The 20,828-nt window shown below is 38.1% G+C and overlaps 1 protein-coding gene and 1 non-coding gene across 6 annotated transcripts in view; one reads left to right on the top strand and one right to left on the bottom strand.

Moving 5' to 3' along the window:
• OXR1 (oxidation resistance 1) overlaps positions 1-20,828 on the bottom strand; it is a 260,352-nt gene that overhangs the window by 191,143 nt on the left and 48,381 nt on the right. The window lies entirely within an intron of this gene.
• TRNAL-CAG (transfer RNA leucine (anticodon CAG)) lies at positions 17,124-17,206 on the top strand. Its single transcript has one exon. It is a non-coding gene; the product is annotated as a tRNA-Leu (tRNA).

Below are 20,828 nucleotides of genomic sequence, written 5' to 3'. Positions count from 1 at the left end.
TCAGGTGAAGCTCTGCAAGGCTCTGACAAACTGCTTTGCTCACAGAGCCATGGGCTTCCTGTGCTAGCAATGCCTCCAGCCCTCAGTACTGGCTCCTTCTCCTCTCCTTGCAGGGTCTGGCTCATCAAGGGAGGACAAAAAGACCTTTCTCCTTCTGCAGAGGCAGAACATCAGCTGCTGCTGTGATCCTGCAGTGTGGGGCATGTGCACCACATGGACAGCAAGGCTCTCAGCACAGTCTCTGCCATCACAGCAACAAATGCAGCACCAAAACTGCTCATTGCTCTCTGAAATATTGTACATATGCACTTCAGCTAATCAATCTTGGACTGATTTAGTTACAAATTTTCAGGTGTAAGGGATTCTAAATCTAGACTCTCAGTGCAGGTACCAGTGCTGAAGGCTTTGCTTTAGCTGTGGTAGAAATGCTCATCAGGATGTTCTGGCATAGCTCGAGATTTTGGCATTCAGACAGGATGGAATGGTTACTGTACTTAAAAGTCCATCAATAAGCTGCCCTCTAATTTAAAGTGGAATTTTTACAATTCTTGCAGAAACATGAAAATTAGAGGATCATCTTCTTTAATAAAATATGACAGGGGTTTTTAATATGACATTTTTCTTTTTCAGATTCTCATTAGAAAGAATTAAAAATTTAATTAACAACTGATGATCAGACTCACTGATGAAGCTATTAGTATCCACATAAAACAGGCTAAAAAATGCCTAAGGCTAAAACACTCCCTAAAAGTAAACTTGCATTAAGGCAAAAATCCTGCAGACTAGATTCTCAACTTGAGTTGAAGCTATCCTTCTTTGTAACAGGGTAGCAATGACTTCCATGAACAATTATGGCCTTATGCTTCCTGGATAGAGAGTTAGGTCTCTTGCAGTCTAACCTTCCTTGTGAGCATCTTCTACTCTCTGGTTAAAAAGGAACCACTAGAATTAAAAATACTTCAAAGTATCTGACTTCATTCTGAAGCTCTGTCTTCACCTAGCAGTGAGAGCCATCCCTCATTTATTGTGTGTAAAAATCATGATCTAAATAAATAAACAAACTTTCTTATTTGAGAAAAAAATCACAACAGCAGCAGAACAATGGTTGTACAATAACAATGACTCAAGGGACAATTTAACAAAATACTATTAATTTGTCACTCAGTTACCAGTTTGCAGTAGTCTGGGATAGCTGAACTTCCTTCTAAAAGGAATATTAACCGAACAACAAATCTCACTGGAGAAGAAAAAAAGTAAAGACAGTTATTTCTCTGCTATTCTGAATGAGAGAGAAGCTTCAGCAGACACAGGAACAATTTTGTGATGCTTGTATGTCATTTTGAAAAAAATAAAGCTCATGCTTTGATCACAAGAATTACACCACTCACTCAAAAACTTGCTTGCAGTTAGGAATTTAAAACGTAGCTTTTAATAACTGAAGTGCACAGAAGTGAGCTTGAGACACTCAAGGCAAAGGAGAATAAATCAATAAAGATATCAACAGCCAGCCCTCCTCACCCTCCATTCCTGGTGCCATCAATCTGCCCTAGATGGATTACTGAGATATCCTCCTGCATGGCCTTTTCAGCACAACAAAGGGAGGTACAAGGGTATCTTATCCCCCTCCATTTGGCTGTGGGTGGGGCATTTCAGGCATGGGTGGTCATGATCATATGTGCAACATGACAAGACCTCCACCAGCACAATTTCCACACCCTGTCCCAGGCACCACAAACATAGGGGATACCAATGGATAAGCAGGGAGAGCTCTCCTTTCACTACAGGAAAACGTCTGAGGCCTGGCATGGACTATTATACGTGCCTCATCAATTTCCACTCAAAACCAAATTACTTCATCTCTTGATTGCTTATCACAGTGAAGAATACATCACAAGGTGCAACAAAAAATGTTGGAGTGATCCTTGACTCCCTGCAGGGTATCTTCAGGAAAACTGGCCACAGAATCTACAGAAATGCATCAGAAGGGATCAGATTCTGGATTTATAGTCTATTTTAGCTTTTTGTGCTTTTTAACTTTTACAGAGATGGGGAACACCAATAAATTATGACTCAGTAAATAAGCCAGCACCTTGTAATGTGGAGCCACTGTAATTCTAGAGTTCTGCACAGATGCCCTATTTCTTTCCCTAGGTCAGCAATCAAATTTATTCTGAGTGCAGGAATACCAACATTGGAAAAGGCATTAGGTGCCAATTTCTTTAGAACACAATATCATTTAAAGTTCAGGTCTAGCATTAATTCTGAATAATATGTTATGACCAGTTACTAGGAAGATGACCATGACCAGTTTCTTTCATATGTATATTTTAACCTGGCAGGGACACTCGACAGGCAATTATAATATAAAATTATACAAAATTATTTTCATGCCAGTCTCTCTATATTTCTATGAAGAAACATGAAAGATAGCCACTTATAAAACAATTTCAAATACCAGCTGCCAACCTGCTTGCAAAACCAAACTTGCAACACTTGTTTAATCCCACATTATGGATCCTGCTGCCTGGAACTCCAAGTGTCTGGTCTAGTTATTCAAAGTTTGCTTTGCATTTAGTGACTTGGTTCAGACATACCAGTCTGTGTTGTAGCAGGCCTGTCACCTTCTAAGAGAGAATCACATATTGGTAACATTCATTTCCCTTCCTCCATTGATTCAAAGCTGTGTTTTGTCCCTTCATTGTCTGTGTGATGATGTTGACTCTTCCTCAAAACATTTCTTGCAATGCCACCAATATCTGAGGACACATTTCCCAACTGTAAATAGAAACTATATCATTCTGGAAAGTGGAGATGGAGCTGAGGACACTAAACATATTGATTCTTGTTGTGTTTATCTGTCTCTTTATATCTCTGCAAATCTCTAGTGTTTCTGATATTACTTTCTAACAGCGCATTTTTCCTGTTTCCCACTGAAATAAATGTCAGCAGATGACAACTTATTCTTTGTTGTTGCCATTTGGTAATTTAACTGCACTAAATAAGGAACAGGTTCTGATTGCAGAATCTTTTTGCACTAGCTCTCTGCTGTCTTAACATCTTTTTCTGCTGTCTTCCTAGGTTGAAGATCAAAAGCATAAATGGTAAACCTGTTATCAGCTTGTAGTTCAGCATTAACCACTTAAACTGTGATTCAGCAACTTTGCAAAGATGACAGGTAAAACATATAAGAATCACAGTTTTAGCAAATATGATTAGCTGCTTAGATTTAAGAGGTTTTGATAAGATTATCTCAGGGAAATATGAATAAACAGTCCAGCACATTATGCAGAATCATAGCATCATTTCAGTTGGAAAAGACATTTAAGATCAAGTCCAAGCATTACCCACTATATACTGTACTATTTCCAGCAATGTAAACTAATTTCTGCCTATTTTCTTGTAAAAGACCAACTTTTTTGTCCTGTGCTGCCAACTTTTCTGTTTATTTTGCTCTATGCCTTTGGTGTATAAACCATCCATAGAGTTGGTTCAGCCTCCCTGTTCACTTCAAGGCTAAATACCTCAGTTCTGCTCTTCCATTCTTTCTAGGCCCCAAATCCACTTATACTGTACATCCAGATACACTTTAGAAATATTTTCATAAAGACTAAGAGAGCCACAGCGCCTTAAAAGAGGAGTTATCCTGCCTCTGGTGGTTTTTCAACCACCATTTCCTCACCTTGTTCACAGAGGATGTAGATTGTTCTGGAGGACTCTCATGGGGCTCCAGGCCAGGGAATGTGCTGGTGGGGGAACATGGTCTAAGATCAGCCCTAAGGGTAGGAAACAACCTATATCAATTCACCTTTAAAAGAATTTAATAAAAGAATAATCATAAATTAGCAAAGAAAACATATGCATTTCAGCACTGTTAACTACACAAACAGTTTATAGGAGCTGTTCTAGATCTTGAGTAGCTCTGAGAATTAGGCCCCCTACATAAGCAAAGAAAATATTTCATATCTATAGGAAACCACAAGCCCCAAATGCTAACATCTGCAAGTAAAACAGAAGATCCAATGGCTAAAAATTTAAAAGGTTGCTAGTAAGCCACATGCCTTAAGACTTATCAAGGCACTGTCAAATCAGAGAAAATCACATTTGCATGAAGTTGTCACCCGTCACCTTAGATATTCATTTTTATTTATTGGAGCTTCATCTCTTGTGCAATGAGTGACTCAGGCCGCTCCAGGATCCAGCATCTTTCACAGTAATGGGTTCACTAAAGCTGTAGCACTGCTCTTGGCTTCTGCTCAGCAGTTGGCCTGAGGTTACAAACTGTACTGTTTATTGAGCCTCATTAAAACCACTGTCATGTGGAATCAGCTTAGCTTGGCTTCAAGAAAATGTAGACTTGGCTAAACGTGCAATTCTTTTTGAAGTCAGAATGCTAAGTTTGTACCATATTCCAGTGATTCTAATAATGATTCTAATCCTATTCCATGAGCAATAAATGGTCACATGTGTTTGTTGGTTTATCTGGCTCTGCAAAGATAGTAACTATACTAAAATAATTTGAAGTTGGCTTGCAATTAATGTTGCAAAACAATATTTGTCTAAGTAACGAAACTCAAATCCTAATCATGCAAGAGTTGTAAATGCATAGTGTGTGTGCAATACTTTTGGCAAGAAACCAAACAAGTGTTTTAAATTTCGTATTTAATACTCAGTTTATCTAGGCTGGCCCAGAATATTTATTGAGCTGTTATCTCACATACTATAAACCAGTGATGAAGTGGGTTCTGCATGAGTGCTATTAAATATCCTCTATATGCCATTACAACTGGTAGCCTTTTTTGTAAAACAAGACCTTAGCAGCTTGTGATGTATTATACAGTAATTGATATAACAAGCCTGTGATATATTATCTTAGTGTTCCTGCTCCAGGAGTGGGGCTGGCTTACTGGAGATACTGAGGAGAAAAAAAACCTTCCCCTAATATGTTTGTATATTCCCTTAGAGCTATTTTATTGGTCCATCCAGAAAGGGAGTGTTAGAAAAGAAGTATGACAGAAAGGGGTATTTAAGTAATCATTGTAAAGATGGAACATGGTTAACAGTTTTAAAGTGACAGAGGGACAGGTTTAATAACCTTTCTAAGCCTTTTTACTATCATAAATTGTGATTAAAAAAAGGAAAGAGAGAGAGCACAGTCAAGCTACAATAAGGAGATAAGTCTGAGCAGTAACATCAATTAACAAAGAAATCAAAGGAATCATCCAGGCATTGAATTTGCTTCTGCTAACATCAGCAGCAAAATTCTTGGCAATTTTGTAAGACGACATCCAATGCAGGAAAATTAAAACTTTCTTATCAAACTAGATGCTGCAGTAATTTCCTCTGGGAATGAGCCTCTTTTTTCTGAAGTTATTCCTATTATAAACTATATTTAAATGAACTTTCACCTACACAGAGAATGGACTTCCCTCTCTTGTGTCACCCAAAGCTATTCAGAGCTGGGACCTGAAATTAACTTATGTAATTTATAGATAGAGGTTTAATCTCATGACCAGAAAGCCCACTGTTAACTCACTGGGCAATGCATGTATTCTCATGGACCCAAATTACCTCCATAACTTGTCAATCCATCTTCTTCATATTCCTTCTATGAGTTCTCTTCACTTTATCAGTTTTCACATTCTTTCTTGGACCTCCCAGGGAATTGCTCTACACTACTAAATATATATGGAAAGAAGACTACTAAACATATATGTCTGTCAGAAAAATGTCAGACATATGAATTTCATCTTGTATATGGAATACTTGATTACTTCTACATTTCTATGTGACTATTTTAAGTCCAGACATAAAATGTGAAGATGGTTGTGAAAATTCTCTGCTAGTTTGCTCACAGGGGGAAAATGTAGTATTTTCTTTCTCCTTTTATTCTATGTTACATTTTTTTTTTTTTGTTACAAAGTAAAATTGACTCAATAGTGCATCAGGAATCAGCTCTTCCAATGTGACATTATCTTTACATTTAACCCACTGGTTTTCTGACTGCTTAAATTTAATGCCATTATGTAATTAAAAATGCCATTTTATTAGCTGTAAATCATACTAAGTAATCATGGTCTGCAACCATGAAATAACCAGATCAATTTGAGGATCCTTTTTCCAGATGAAAATCAGAACCTAGAGGAAGAAATGAGAGGCTTATTGTCCTCCAGTAACCCAGCAGGCCAGAAAGAACTGTGACAAAATAAATGCAAAACTCTTCAGCGTCACATTTGATATAATGATATCAGTCTTGTCTTTTCTTTTTCCTGTTTGAAAAGTTATGCAAATTTCTTTTCATCTCTCTATCACTATGATCATTTCAAGTGAACAGTAATCTGATAGTCTGTTTTATAGCCTCTTTGGAATATTCTTAAAAGTCTAGGCTTTCTTTTTTTGTTACTATATCAAAAGTGGCTATTACTAAACTCTAAGAGAGAGTTTAAAAGTCAGTAATTTTAATGAAAGAAATCAAGAAAACTGGAATAATTCCACTTCACCTCATGGTGACACATAAAAGCAAGACATTAAAAAGAATCAGCAAGTTTAAGAGCAAACAGATGATGGAGATGGCTATGCAGGAAGCAGTAATAATGCAACACTTCAGCACTGAACTATCAACTATCCTTTCATTAGCACAATGAAGGAAACATTTAACTGTTGTTTAACAACAAAGCACAAATAAGCAGGAAAAACTCAAAAACTCTTCTATTAGATGTAGTTCTTTGCTGAAATAAAAAGGCACACCCTCTGTGGCCCAAGAAAAACTAAAACAAAAGAGGCAAAAATAGCAATACATGTGTTCATCTTGTGAGTAAATTTTCATTCAGTTTTATTTAAACACCTCACACAGAAGTATGAATTATTGTGATTTGATTGTGGTCCATTATTATGGCAGATGAAATGTCACAGCTAATGTGACTCATTAGACCTTCATCTAGCAAGTTTTCCTTCACTGCAGGAATGGGAAGTGGATGGAGTAGTAGTCTGTAACTATGATATCTGCAGTCTCATTTTTGCTTGGCCATGACTTCAGAAGTAACCCTGGCAAATCATAATGGTTTTAGAATGGTAAATCACTTTCAGCCACTTTTTTCTAGCATGACTTGCGTGATTTAGCCCCATTACATAACAAGAACTAAAACACCACAAAAACCAGTGTAAAAAACCACTGTGAGAACAGGGATCTTATTACTGACAAGCAGCTAGCACCCATGAGCAAAACCCAAAGAAATTTCTTCCAGACCATTTTTGGCCAGAGGCTCCATTCCTTGAGCAACAGGGATTTTTCATGTAATCCTTAGAAAAAACACCACACTGTCTTCACAAAATCCTTACTGTTTCTTTACCACTGACTAATGTGAAGACTTTTTGAACTCCCTAGAAATTTTGTCTCTGTGCCATCAGCTCCCCAGGTTAATTAACTTTTTGTGTTAAAAAAATACACGTATTTCCAGTGGGCATAAACAATCACCTTTTAAATTGTTTGAAATGTTTGGGGCCCTAAGTATGACTCAGAGCATAAGTCATACTAGAGCAATCTGGATTTAGGTAGCCTTCTATCTCTGCTTTTCTTCCTTTTCGGTCATCTTCTTCATTCTGTGGTCCACTATTCAGTTTTCCTTTTTCTATCTTTGCTTCAACTTTATTTTCTAAACTCAAATACTTAGAATAAAATTAAAACTTATTGCTATGATGTAAGAAACCACGAGTGTTTTCCCCATATTTTAAAAATTGCAATTTCTTATGTCCTATGTCTTTCCTTAATAAATAATCCTGAGTCTATTAATTTTTCTGGAGCCGTCAAAATATGTCCACATATGTAACTTCTCTGTCCCTAATTTTCATTCATTCCCCACTCCTTTCACCTATCTTTTCTTCATCTCCTTTCTTTATTCATTCAGTCTTCTTCTCAGCCCTGATTTATTCACTGTAGCACAGTGAGGAAAACAAAAAAAAAGCAAGCAGAGTACTTATAATGAAATAGTTGTGCTCAGAAAAGCATAATAATAGAAAATTTTATGGACATTTAATAAAAAAAAGGTTAGGAAGTAATTAGCATCTGCAGGTCTGTGTGGTACTGAGGTGTAAGATGCAGTTCTGGCTGAACCCCCGGGATAGGCACGGATAACAGCAGTGCCCATTTTAAGTCCAGGATCCCCATGACAGCAAGCCATGCCATCCACATTACAGAAAACATCTGTCATTGTTTTCACCTCATCTATCATGGTCTTTAAAAGCAAAAGACTCTGCATAAGCACAGAGAGAGACTGAAATCTGAGCCGTGCGCTAGATTCGGTATGTTTACTAAATACCAAATTTAAAGGTGGTTATTAGGTGGCTCTTTCTCCTCTATCTGCTAAACATTTACAAAAATTGATTGGGTAAAACTATCCATCCTGAAGAGCACATTAGCTGTTATCATGTACTAAATCCAGAATTTTGCATGGCAGAAAGCTGCCCTTCCTACATTAATGAAAAAACTGAAGGGCATTATTTTACTCTTGAATGCACCAAGTAGTTTCTGTTGAAGCTAATGCACTACTCACAGTGGTAACTGCTGCTCTTCATAATTACCAGCTGTGGTCACTGGGTAATTTAGGTAACTCCACGTTTCTGTAACACCCCATACATCTCATAATAAGTGCCATACTTTGTAGCACTCTCCCATGGCCCAGTCAGAACTGCTGGGCTTTGGGCAGAACGTTTAGCTACCCTGTACTTTGACACGTACTCACAAAACAGAGCAGGCTGCTCTGTGGGAAGCTGAGAGCGTACACCTATTGTACCCATGATTCTCAACTCGTGAATCCTACAGATTGTCTTTCAGAAGCCAAATGTCATCTCTGCTTCTTTACATCCAAAGCATACTCACAGAGGAAACCTCTCATCTCTCTGCTTTCCTATCTACTGAAGCACCTATTTCACTACCATTATGCGTAGTAAAAAAGGACAGGGTGTTGGGTTTTTTTAAATAGCATACAAATACAACTCTACACTTCAGGAGAAGAGAAAACACTGCACTGCACAAATATTAGAATACATGTAATTTTTAAAAGTTCCCAAATATCAGACTGTAGGAATGAGATTTTTACCCACATAATGCAATTTCTTATTTTTCATATATTTCTGTACCCCTGCTTTTACTAAAATGCAACGTTTTAAATTAAAAGGCCTCAGCTTCCTCTCTTCCTTAGGAGACATACATAGAGATTCCACTGGGAAGGGAAGAGTAGTGCCTGCAATCAAGTGGCAGCAGACGTGTTCTGATGGCTATTTCTGACCTTACTTTAGCCAAGAGGACCTACCCAGCTCAGTGGGCTCCATCTCCCATATAGTGGCATGAGGGTACAAAGGTCTCTCACAAAAAAGGGAAAAATGGTACTGCAAATAGATGCATGAAATTGCTAGAGATTCATGAGGCTGTAGAATTGCTAGAAGTCACAGACCATCTGCCTTTACATACATAAATCTGAGAGATTTTCATAAAGAAGGTGCAGCATACAATTAAACCCTTTTGCAGGCATTACAAGGAAAGCCATTGGATCTTGCCATGATATTAATGCCTCAAAACATGACTTCACTTGGTGATTCCTGGCCGACTGCCTCCAGCTAATGATACAAGCAGGACGGACCATCTGAGAAATCCTTCATCGAAAGTGTTATATCCACAGGTCAAGGTCAATTTTTTTCCTTATGAAACACATACAAGACAGCCAAAAGGACCATTTACTTAAATCAATAGGTTGTAATACCTGCAATGATTTACTGCGATAGTAGAACAGCATGCACATTTAAAAGAAGAGTATCTCCTTATCTAGGTTACAAAGCTCTTTAAAATAGAGCCAGAACAGCATTTAGTTCCCTTTGGTTGCAGTGAATAGTTTGAAGGTTGAAATTACATTCTCTGTTGATCACTGGAAGACAGGGATAGGGACAGACTACTGAAAAATTTCAGTGTCCTTTTGGCTGCCTTCCAGTCCCATCTCCAAGTGGCTGCTATTCTATTTAATGTAACTGGAGTCTACCCTTAGGATGAGTATCTTTCTTCCTGACAGTTTTTGTTCTTTTTCAAGGCAGGGGAACAGCCACAGACCAACAAAGACTGCCTCTTGGAGCCTCAGCCAAAGGGCTCAGGAACGGAACAAACATGGCCAAAATCCTGCTGCATGACTGCCTTGCAAACGAGTTTCTCTACATTTTCTCTGAAAATGCAGACGATATAATAACTGTGGTTAAGGTAATCTCAGAGACAGAAATTTTTCAGTTGAAAAGCTTTTAGAACAGCAACGGAAATTTGAGGAAAATCTGTTCTATAGCTGCAATACATGACCAGTCAGAAAAAGAGACAGACTTGCTAAAAGATTGTAAGCTAAAACTGATTCTTGTAGGAACATTTTTGATAGAGACACACGCTAAACAGGCTAGTTGCATATAAGAGCTTCAGACTTTTAATCTGGGATTCCAAAACAAAACCCAACCTGCTTAAAAAGTCTTCAAAACCTTCACCCATAAAAGGTTATATAAATTCTCTAAGAGGACGGGCCTGGGTTAACAGCTAACATAATTATACCCTGTTTGTACTGGCCAGATAGCAGAGTTATGGGAGTGCACAGGTTCAAGTCAGACACATCAATCTGTGTCTAACCTACAGTGCCCTTGGGGCACACACTACACATACAGGGGCACGTTCCACTATGTGATTGTTTTTCATGGCTACTGCTTCCAAAATTAGCCGAGCCCCAAACTGGCCAATTTCTGCAGGTAGAGTTACAAGCTTCCCTGGCCTTCAGGCTTCACCAATTACCAATGCTCCTCATGGACCTTCTTCCTGCTCTGCACTGCAGATATTTGTGCAGCACAGAGGCTCTGAGGCACGCAATAAATTGATGCCTTCTGCTTGTTATATCTGCAAGAAGAAAAACACTGAGGAGTTTAAACACTTAGCAGACATTTATGCTCCCCAAAATAGCCAGGACTGATTCACATTTACCCTGACTCACATAAGTTATCACAATCACATTACTTTCAGCAAAAACATCAGTTAAGAGGAATTTGTGTCAGGGCCACAAGCAAAGAGCTATTCCATTACAGCATGCCTGTGCTGGGAAGTTGTTAACATCTTCAGCAATTCCCTTAGGAAATGTCAACAGCAGCACCAGAAAAAAAAAGCAAACATATTTGTTTGTCTAAATATTAAGAAGAGCCTGGAACAGTTTCTAAAATGTCAACAAGAAAACCACACTCCAAAGCAGCATGATTTCTTTCTGTTGCAAACATAAATAGTTCTTATGTTAGTTTGGAAGCAGTCAATGGGGAGTCAGCCAGGGTACCAGAGTGAAGCAGATATTCCTCTTCACAGTATGCAAGGAACATATTAATCATGCAAATAGAAATCCTTTTGAGGGAAAGAAAAAAGGCACTATGTCTCTTTGGGATAAGAAAAGTAAACATGTAAATGTCATGCTTTTAGAAAAAGAGGGAAATCTAAGGGATGGCTACTATTTGACAGCTACTGTGTTACTGTTTTCTGTACACAGTGAAGGGTGAAGTATCTTACTTCTTTTACATACTGCATAACACAGTCACAAGACTAGTATTTACAGTTGCACTAACAAAACCCACTCTCCAAATATACAACACTCTTAACAAACCTTCCACATTTTATAATACACTAATCATTATTCAGTACTTTAGTGCTCTTATTACATAATAGACGTGATATAATATCATTGTTATTTTTCATTGTCTTTACTGTGTGATAATTAGCAGTGCTGCACTCATTGGTGGCACTCTCTTTTTTTTTATTGCAAATAGACCCATATAAAATCAGCTGGAGGTTCATTCCCTCTGCACCTCAGAAGAAACATTCACCTGTGTATCAGAGAGCAAGTGGCTGCAGATGCTATCCATTTCATCTGGAGAGGAGAGAAAGGCTGCAGTGTCCAAAAAGAGGTGCCAAGCACAACTAATATCCACTACCAACAGCTAATATCCACTACCAAAAGCTAATATCCACTACCAACAGGCCTGGGATTTACTCTTTCCATAGAATTTCAGTAAGTAGGAAGTGGCTTTATGACATGGAAGTAGAAACCAAGCCACAGTCAGGTACTGCCCTTTATTCAAAGCCTGTTTTATTACCCTGCAAAAACACCAGGAAGAGACAATCACCTGCAGCACTCTGGATAATGCCACATGGTTCTCCCTTCTCTAGCTAGCACGAGGCAAGCCCTTCTAGAGCTGTCCCTTCACTAAATCCTGTGTTAGCTACATTCAGCTCTCCACAGCCAGGTCTACCAGCCAAACCCTATTTAGCCCTGTCTAAGTTAAAACCTCTCTACCATGTCTCTGCCTTCCTGGAAACTGCCAAGAGAAGACACAGGGCCTCCTCCACAGGTTACATGATAAACTACTTTTGTCACTGTTTTTTTCACTTGAGAGTCTGGGACACATAACATCATCTGATTCATTTAACATAAATAATTGACAAGACTCCTTCCAGTTCAATAGTTTGTTTGCTATTACCTATATAAATAAGGACAGAACTTTAATAGAGTATAAATGTGCAGATATGCTTCAAATATTTTAGGAACTTGCTATATAAATGTAAAAATAAAGTCCCCGTTAGCAATAAAATATAATTATTCTGTCACTGTAACCTTCCATGCTTATCACATCTCCAGTGATTTACAGGTTCTTTTCTTTTTTTCACTTTTCCTAACAAGCACAAGGATATTTTTCACTGCTGAACACTTGAGCTGGAAGCTGAAAGTTGGGTTAGATGCTTACTCATCAATTAGTAAACAGGATTTTGCAGGTCAAGTTCTGCCCCAGTGTCAGCTATCAAGTCACCTTTTACTGCAGCCATGTTAAATAGAAACCCCCATCCATGCCCTGTACTGATAATCATAAATGTAACTACTTCCATCCGTGTGAGCTGCTGGTTACCAGACAAGAAGGGGACGGGTTGGGAACAGAACTGAACTCAGCTCTTCATCTGAACATGTTCTAGTGAAAACAGACAAGAAATCCACTGACTACCCTCACAGCTCTTAGTGCCTTACCTTAAGCAGGAATAAAAGCCCACACCCATGACTTTTGTGAACAGCAGACGTGAGACATAAAGACATAAAGACAGTTGTATCTTTCTGTTTTAGAGAACTCCTCAATTTCACTTGGAGCTAAAAGTATTATGAAAAAAAATTACTCCAACTTAACAGGCAGCAATCACAGAGCATGAGTTCTCCAGCTGGTGTTCCTGTTCCTGATGAAATAGTGATTTCTGAGGAAAGAAAAGCTGATACTCGGCATCCGTGTCAAGGGGATAGAAGGAATCCTACCTCCCCTGCCTCACACATCGATGCTGTCTCTCTTCTGGATCCTGCTGATAACATATGCTCCTGAGGCATCTTTAATTATCACAGACAGTGCAGACATGCTATGCCAGCCTTCTCTAGTATTCCTGATCTCCTATAAACACCACATGGTTCCACACATTTAATCTGCTTTATATCTTCAAAAGGAAGATATTATTTGGGGAATTTAAGGGAACATACTTAATTCAAAGGAGGTTTATGTGTATTCTTGTTTATAAGGTGTTTTGAGGATGAGTTAGCTAACAAGAAAAAAAATTAAATTGAGTAAGATGATTCTCAACATACTTTGGATAGAGTAAGATGATTACTTATTTTCTCAGTTGTGCCCCTCAGATCTCTAATTCTCACTGGAACAGAGGGAATATGCCCAGGAAAAGGCCTCTATCACTATTCTTACTTGTGACTACAATACGAAGTTCTGCTGCAAAGACAGTTGGCAGCTGAGACAACATGGGTCTGATGCAGAGCAGTCTCATTTCCAGCCTATAAACTCTTTCTGCTACTGATGTAAATGTATTTTTCATATAAATGAGTGAGTCTGGTTCCTAAAGATTACAGGGGACAGGAAGAGAGCTTCCCACCTTCTTGACAACATTTTGAGTCTATGCATCTCTTTATATTTCCCTTTGTGCAACCAAAAAAGGCCTGACAACAGGATTAGAGATACCTGTAAAGTCAAGAACATTTGCTTTTGCAGAACTAGGGGTAAAATGTGAAAATGTTATAAGTATAGTGAAAAGGCATCAGTATTTGAGGTCGAGTCTCCATTTAACCACATTTAATCTCATTATCACCCACATAAAATGCTCCATGTTCTCTTTGGAAGGAGAGATTCCTTCCTTGGGAGAAGGTCCCACTGGACACAGTCATTCTTTTTTAATTCTTTCAGGGCCCCAGGGAGACACCTGAAACGTAAGGAGGAAAGCAACTCTCCTATTCAAAGAAAGAAAAGCACAAAAATGCTCTCACTTTGTGAGAACCTTTACTTAAAGCAGGACAGAAACCCAAAATGTCCAAGGAAGGGCTACGGAGTGACAGAAGGGATAAGCAAAGGTGGCAGAGAGGCCTTTCATATCTTTTATCTCCAGTCCTGGGGATACTGGACCCAGCATTTAAATACATCAGCTACTGCTGTACACTGACAGCAGTGCAAATCACTGATTGGTTGGGCACCAGCATAAAGCAAATATCAGAGACTATCAACAGTGATACCTTTGCCAAAGAGTTTCTTCTTCTCCTGCTATCATGAGAACATGTACTCAGTACCAGTAGAGCAAACCCTTTCAATGGGTAATACCAATGCACTTTACATCCCAGGGACTTTCTTTTTAGTGGATAGGAACACATTTGCTGGAGCCCATCAACATCCTGCAACACAACAGCCTCCAGCCTCAGTTCTGAGGAGTCTGAATGTGTGATGGACAGGCAGATATGTAAGTCTGTGCCAAAGCATTTGGAGAACACATACATCTTTTTAAATATGACATTTTTTACTGAGGTTTTCAGTTCTTACTTACTAGAGCTCAATTCAGTCAATACAGTAACTGCATACCAAGTACCACAATTTTGACCAGCAAGTCAGCCAGATCTGCAGATTTTTAGGGTACAAAGCAAATGCTACAGAGCATTAGCTCTGTAGTTAATGAAGTTCTGGGCCAAAAAATGCCCACTGTTGAGAGAGAGCTGTCCAAAAGTAGGCTTGAGCAGTAGGATTGAGCAGGATTGAGCACTTAGTTATGCTTTCCTGTGTGATCTACCAGTCTGGAAGCCAATGGGTAACGTCATCTTTATGACTTAGACTTGATTTAAATTAAGACCTATTTAGTTAATTTCCCAGCAATTCAAGACACATTTAGTCACCTTTACATCATCAATATGTCTTGAAGTAGGGAACACAATGTTTTGGAGCTGTTGGCTGAAGACCCAGACAGCTCTATGCTGACAGCAGAAAGAGTGTAGGCTGCAACTGCTGCTCGTTCTGGAATTACTACATTACAAGTAGACTTTGGTGGTCAAATTTCTGCCATTTGTATTTCTGCTTATTGGACTCAGCCCATTTCACTATATACCAAATCTGGAAAAAGTCTACCTCAACTCAGTCCACTAGTTTAGAAAAAATCAACCAAACAGCACCACATTGGCTAAGACTGTTATTTCAGCACATATAAACATGTTTTGTGACCTTTCCAAGACCCTGTTTCTATAGAATTTAAATATTTATTATCTAGAATTTATTATCTAGAATTTAAATATATTACTAATATATAATATATTACTAATTCTAAATATGAGAAAATTGCACCTTCCAGTAAGCCAATCAAGACCGCTGAAATGCATTACAGCAAAATTTCTGACTCCCAACATAATAAGAAACATAACATTTCCAGGATGTTACAAGAATATTGGTTACACAGGCTCATCTTTTCATTCTGCTAGACCTCAGACAAGACAGCTTTCTGCCCTACAACGAGTACAAGAATAAAAATGCAAAGGTTCAGGACACATTACAGCATGTCCAAGTTACAGCATTGATACTCTCAATTCACAAGCATTGGTACATAAAATCATTCAAAATTATGGCACATAGCTGTAGAGTCACAAGAGAGTTTAGGTTTGAGGGCACCTTTAGTACTTACCTGCTCTAAAGTCTTGCTCAAAGCAAAGTCAGCTTTGAGGATAGGACTGACTCTGAAGTCAGGAGGAGAGAGAGCCTTGTGCAGTCAACTCTTGTGTGTCTCCAAGGAAGGACATGGCCAGTAGGTCAAGACAAGTCATTATTTACCTCAACTCAGCACCCATGAGATGGCACCAAAGTATTGGACCCAGCACTTTGGGCTCCCCAGTGAGAGAAAGACACGGACAAATTGGAGCCAGAAAAAATGGTTTCTCCATACAGAAGCAACAGTATCAAATAAAACCAGCACCAATTTTTTTGCCAATCTAGTACAGAGTCAGTTGCCTTTTTTTTTGTCATTGGAAAATATTGCTTCTTAAACTTTTAAGAAATGATTATATAATTTAATAAAATTATTTAATTTTTATTAAATGTAATATAAATTTAATAATTTATATTTTAAATTAAAATATTTTATTTGCCATTTCTGACAGTCAGTTTCTGGTTGTCCAATTTAATTTTATTTTTTTCTCTAGTAAGTTTATAGTCCAAACAGAGACAATGTACTTTAACCTGATGCTTCCAAACAAGCACACCTCTTGCCTTTCATATTTTACTCCCAAATCCTGACCAAATTTTTATATTTAGAGGTTCCTAGATTCAGTTTTCAAGTAAATGAATTTTTTTGAGAAAAACCCTCAGCAAGGAGACACACAATTTGTTTCAGTGTCACAGTTCCCTTTCAAGTATCAGAGAACTCTTACCATGAATAACTTGTACATATCTCAAGGGGATTTTCATATACGCTACAGGAAACAAACCAGCCTTAAGCAATGTCCTTGTGAAACGTACTGCATACCCCATTTTTATTAATTTCTGTACAGCTTCAAATGTCTGCTTTGTGACATGTAATATACATGCAAAAGTACCTGCTTCTTACTCATTCACTCACAGAATGCAGCAGCTGCATGTATAAATAAACATCAGTTATTGTGGTTACCAGAAAGCCAACACAAAATACGTTTTCATTTGGAATATTTTTTACCACCCACTGTGTATAGAAGAACAATATTACATCACTAAAAATATTCAGGGATAGGCAGAGATGGAGCCGTTATAGCTCCCCCACGTGGGTCAGGATGGCCGAGCGGTCTAAGGCGCTGCGTTCAGGTCGCAGTCTCCCCTGGAGGCGTGGGTTCGAATCCCACTTCTGACAGCCCTATTTTGGGGCTGTGGCTGAGGATTTTGGCTTTGTCTACTTTGGAAAAAAAGAGGCTGAGGGAAGACTTCATCGCACTCCACAGCTTCCTGAGGAGGAAAAGGGGAAGTGCTGTTTTCATCGTCCTGGTACATCCACTGACAGAAGGTTCAGGAATAGTTCAAAGCTGTCAGGGGAGGTTCAGACTGGGCACTAGCAAGCACTCTTTACTGAGAAGGCAATAAAAAACTGGAACAGGCTTCCCAGAGAGGAGATGCCCCAAGCCTGACAATGTTTTAGAGGCTTTTGACAATCCACTTAAAAACTTGCTTTAACATTTGATCAGCCCTGAATTGGTCAGACAGTTGATGATCACTGCAGGTCCCTGCCAACTGAACTTTCTATTCTATTCTAATCTATTCTATTCTATTCTATTCTATTCTATTCTATTCTATTCTATTCTATTCTATTCTATTCTATTCTATTCTATTCTATTCTATTCTATTCTATTCTATTCTATTCTATTCTATTCTATTCTATTCTATTCTATTCTATTCTATTCTATTCTATTCTGTTCTGTTCTGTTCTGTTCTGTTCTGTTCTGTTCTGTTCTGTTCTGTTCTGTTCTGTTCTGTTCTATTTTTTTTTAAATGGTGTCTTAAATTACAATGGGAAATCTAATTGTTTCAGCCTAAAGCAGGGAGCAGTTCATAGAGCAACACCCAAAATCTGGTGGGGTTTTGCTTGCTCTCACCACCACGGCTGCACCAGCCCTCCACCTTCCCTGCACCAGCTCTGAGACTGCATGCCAGGCCAGGCACTCACCTGAGCAGTGAGAAATGCTGCTGCCCCAAGACTGGACTTCTGCTGCTTTAGGGAGTGACACCCACCCGCCAGGCAATCACCCACATAGTTATGGCACTTGCCTAAGTGGCAGGAGAAGGGGAATGAGCAAAGGAGAGTACAAAAAGAAGGCAAAACCTCCCTCTCTCCTGCTTTTGCCAGAGATGAGTTGTTATTTTGGCTCCAGATGTTTTCTAAAACTACAGCTTCCAGCTCCATGTTAGATGCTTTTTCCCTATTTTTAACTTGCTGTCCAAAATACTCTGGATATTTCTTTTTGTTCTTGATTTTTTTAAATTTAAAGACTTCTAAAAAGAAGATATTAATCAGTAAACTAATTAAGTTTTCATATTATATATTTATAATTAAATACCCATTAAGTGAAATTCTAGAATACAAAGTATTTCTGATAAATAAGATCATAAACAACAGTCTTGAGAATATTCTTCCCATTAATGAAGTGGAAGACTAGGATTTTTAGTTACTGTCAAACATATCCAGCACTGCAAACACTCAGCAGACATACAATAATGACCTCTGAAAACACATAACACTAGACCATTATAAATGAGCAGCTAAAATAGGTGAATCAATGAATTATTCCAGGGGAAGAAACAAACTGAGGTAGTGTTTTAATTAAGTGAAAATAACACAAGCTCTGACAAAGGCAACTAATTCCTTCAATCTGCAAATACTACTGAAGAGTCCTTGAGTAGAGTGCTTACCTGCACAAAGTACTTCTCCACCACACCTTGTGTACAGAAGATATATATCTGTTTTTCTCCAGGACTTAACCCGTGGGGTGGTGTTAATCCATCCATTCTTACTAGGCAAGCAGCACTACAGGCTGTCAACATATACAGGGATGCTTTCATCCCCTGGACCATTAAAGTGCTCAATTCCACATTCCTGACAACAGTTTTACCGGTGCTGGAATTATGAAAGCAGCACATTTGCCTGCTATGAGCACACAGCAAGTCCAACATGTCTGGATCTGCCAAACACAACAAAATCAACCGGCAGCCACCTAAAGAAGTAACCCTGAACTCTGAAGTTGCAGGACTCAGAGCTGGCTGGTCTTCCTGTGGGATCCATTTTAGACAAAACCTGAAATCGACATCATCAAGTCCCACCAACACAATTTGCAATAGCAGTATATCATCTACCTTATAGAGGCATAAAATCAATATTATTAGAAGTAATTTGATCTAAACTTAGAGTGTTGACTTCTCCTGGAGTTTGAAGAAAAAAAATATAACTGAGGTTGAGATATAGATAGATATACATATAAACCATTAAATAATTATATGCCACAAGATAAACAGCAACTTTAAGGTCTTGAACCCCCTTAGCTTCATTTCAATTATAATAAGAATATTTAGATCATATAAATCAGAACATCTTCATTCATCAGAACATTCAGCATCTTAGAAAACTGCAGATAAGAAGACAATTAAATAATTATGCATTCAAATACTTACTCAGGACTGTAGCTTTTTTCTACAATCCCTTCCTTATCCTACTTTGATCCCCACTGAGAAGCTTGCATGGGGGGCAGAGAGACAGAGCACTACACAGGGCTCTGGCCACCATTCAGGCTAAGAAAATCCCTAATTCCAGTGGCAGTTCAAAAGTTACCTCAGTGGTCCTAGGATTAATCCCATGATGCAAATTATATGTGAAATAGCAGCAACATTACATATGTACAATGTGTACATATGCCACAGGATAAAACCTCTGCAGCCTAGAACTCTTCATAGCTTGTAGTTAACAGCATTTCCCTTCTAGTAACACATTGTAATGGGTAAATTACATATGCAGATAAGATTTAATTTGGATTTTCAATATAATCACAAAATAAAACATAATATTCTTCCAATCCAACTCTTCTATAATTACAGATTATAAGAATGAACAGAACTAAAGAGGGAGAGGGAGGGTTAAATTCCAAGCCATCATAAACAACAGAGACCGTAGGACTTCATTAAGAAATCTCCGTATAAAGTTCAATTCCTTATTCTCAAGCAGATATTTTTTCCTGAGTTAAAGGCCTGAACAGAACAAAATAATCTATCAAATCCTTTATTAGTGTTATGTATATAACACTTTTACAAATATGCACCAAATGTTGCTAAAACACAGAAACTGACAGAACTGACATAAACAAATTCTGTGGAGACAAGTCTCTTCTGATAAATTTGATTTCAGAATCTTTTACAAGATGGACTAGATAGAATCTAGAGGTATTTGAGGGAAATAAAAAAAAAAAAACACTTTAAAAAAACTGATTATCAGCATGTATGCTTGGTATTTCAAAATCACATGCTGATATCTGCACTCTTGTATATATAAGCTGTTTAGTGAGGCTAGGAAAATCTTCACATGAATATGTTCAGCTCTGTAGTCAATTTAAAACTAAAATAATCATATTAGCTAGACAAAATCTCCAGACTTAACTTTCATTATTAAAGCACATGATCAGCTTTTTCTGAGATAGAAACTGCATATATCTTAGCCATTGCAAAGATTGAGACCAAACTCTCAACATTTGCATGTGCTGTGGATATTTCCTGTGAGAAAATGTCACAAGGTGAGAACAGAAAAACAAAGAGCTCATATTTTTTTTCTCTCTATGGCATGGTGCACAAGGCAGCGCTTCTGGTAAATAAGATTCAGAGAATGACAATTATTTTATTTTTTCTTTCTTTCTCTCTCTCTTTTTTTTTTGTTGTTTGTGTTTGGTTTTTTGGTGTCTGTTTTGATTTGATTTGGTTTGTTTTTTGGGGTTTTTTTGGTT

This window comes from Poecile atricapillus, chromosome 2 (genome assembly GCF_030490865.1).
Source record: "Poecile atricapillus isolate bPoeAtr1 chromosome 2, bPoeAtr1.hap1, whole genome shotgun sequence".
Classification (NCBI taxonomy): Eukaryota; Metazoa; Chordata; class Aves; order Passeriformes; family Paridae; genus Poecile; species Poecile atricapillus.
Note: the sequence above shows the minus strand (reverse complement) of the source record. Positions and strands in the feature narration are given on the sequence as shown.